Here is a 2,582-nt window from a genome sequence, read left to right on the forward strand (position 1 = left end):
ATATCTTCTCTCATTTATAGAATGGTTAAGTAGAGCTGTAAATATGTCATCTCATGCTGAAGGGACAGATAATATTACTTAACAAGCAGATGTTTAAAACAAAAACTGAGTTTGTTAACATGTAGAGATGATTGTGTGCAGTTTTCGATATTACCACTCCAGGACAGGAACAATGAAGTTAATTGAAATTTTGTTTATTTTAACAATTTTATAACTAATCATGGAAATTAACTATTAAGATGAATGATATTTCAATGTATTTCATGAGGGCCTCAGGGAAGATTAGTTTTACAGCTAACTGTTTTTTTAATTTTTTTTTTTAATTTTTTGTAGAACTTCATGATAGGTGTGTTTATTATTCTGTATAAATCAATTTTCAGAATGTTAAATATATATATATATATTTACTTTTTTTTTATGAAGGGAACCAATTAAAAACTTAGATAATATTGTCTATTAATAAATGAATTAATTAAATTCTTGGTGATCTTGGATATGCTGAATCTGTCCAAATCAGGGTCCAAAGTTAAACTTTGTTTGATTTCAACAAAAATTGAATATATGGGGTTCTTTGATATGCTGCATCTAACCTTGTATTTAAATTTTGGATCTTAGGCCCTGTTATCAAATTGGTTCACATTGAGGTCCAAAGGGTCCAAATTAAACTTTGTTTGATTTCATCAAAAATTAAATTATTGGGGTTCTTTGACATGCTGAATCTAACTGTGTATATAAATTTGGATATTGGACCATAATAGGTAAAAGCCCAATTTCAAATTTTTGAGTATTTTTACCTTATTCATTCTGTGTCAAAAACCTATGATGTGTCAAATGTTTAATCACAATCCAAATTCAGAGCTGTTTCAAGCTGGAATGTAGTGTCCATACTTGCCCCAACTGTTCATCGTTCAACCTCTGTGGTCGTATCAAGCTGCGCCCAACAGATCAGCAACATATTTTTAGCGTAAAGAAATAAGCTGTGAATTGGTTTCCAACATGATTTAAACAGACTATAATTTCCTTGTTTTATATATGATGTGGAAATAGGGTTTTCAGACACAATATAGACTGACTGTAAACACCTTGCACGGAAGCACCTGTTAAAATTAAGATAGGTTTGTGGTTGTAACACACAAAATTATAATTGGTTATCTGATTTCATTGATTATAATTATGTAAAGAATTATATAAGTGACACAGCAATTATTGCAAGGATATGACATTAAGCTTTTTAACCTTTATTGGAGTTTTAAACAGTTAGGTTTTGTATCCAAAATTATACTTTTGACATGAAAAAAGATTTACATTTTTTTTATTTAAAATGTCTAGTCAACATGGTCAAGAGATATTTGAATACATTGGTTTGTTTGTATATCTGGAATAAATTTTCTTTCAAACTTAATCCTATTTTTTTAATTTAAGGAGTTTGAACAAAAACAAAAAGAATGTTTCCAAATAAGCTCAAAATTTATTTAGTGGTGAAATCCTTGAGAACCACTTAAGTTTTTATGGCTAACACAGGTCCTTTCTGTATGACTGTTAAACCAAAGCAGTCTGATTGCAATTCTTATACATTTCCAAATGAGACAACTATCAATGAAATGAAAGACCAATAGACAACAATGGGAATCATTATAGGTCACTATACAGCCTTCAACAATGAGCAAAACCCATACCATGTAGTAAGCTATAACAGGCTAAAGGATGACACAATGTGAAAAGACAGGCACATAAAGAATGTGAAGGGGTTAAACATGTTTGTGGGCACCCTCCCCTATCCTGGTTTGTAGTCTTTCCTTGCATTTTTGCATTGATGATACAAAATAAGTGAATGAAGTAAGAATATTGACATGACAATGAGACAGTATGGTTTACTTTAATTATTTCTTGAACAAATAGTATCGTTATTTTCAAGTAATAATTATGTGGAAATAAGGAAAGTTTTAAATTCATAGACTACATCTATAGAGAGAAATGTTCTAATATTGATTTTGAGACAAAGGTTTCATGTGAGAGATAGAATAAAAATTACATTAGAAACAGTTGTAATATGCTTATTTTATCATGTGAATAGTTACAGAAATGTATTTTTGATGAATTTTTCTGAAAAAGAAATTTCTATCCATCATAACCTAGTTTAATGATGTTACAGTTTGATTAGAACCCCTTCTGATATCATTTGAACAAGTACAGTATTTATATGAAAACTTCAATTTTCAAGTTAATATCTCCAACATATTTTTATGTGAGAATCAGATGAAAATTTTTAAATGGAATGACATACTCCATTTAATAGATATCATTTGTGGCTCATTTTCAAACAAACTGATCATACTTGATAAAAAAGGTGAACAGTTATCCGATCAAAATATTTTTGGTAGAGTCCCTTCCTATCCCCATGTGTGAAAAACAAAATAATTTCTTGATCTGAGTAACCTTCATTCATTGTAGAAGGTGGCTCCAGTAGTCTAAGTGACTCGTCAATTGAAGCATTCATAGGAAATATCCAAAATCTTCATTCAATAACTTTTTTGTTTGCTTGACTAATTTTTCAATTTCAACTTTTCATCCTTTTTTCATTT

This window comes from Mytilus californianus, unplaced genomic scaffold (assembly GCF_021869535.1).
Source record: "Mytilus californianus isolate M0D057914Y unplaced genomic scaffold, xbMytCali1.0.p SCAF_3, whole genome shotgun sequence".
Taxonomy (NCBI): Eukaryota; Metazoa; Mollusca; class Bivalvia; order Mytilida; family Mytilidae; genus Mytilus; species Mytilus californianus.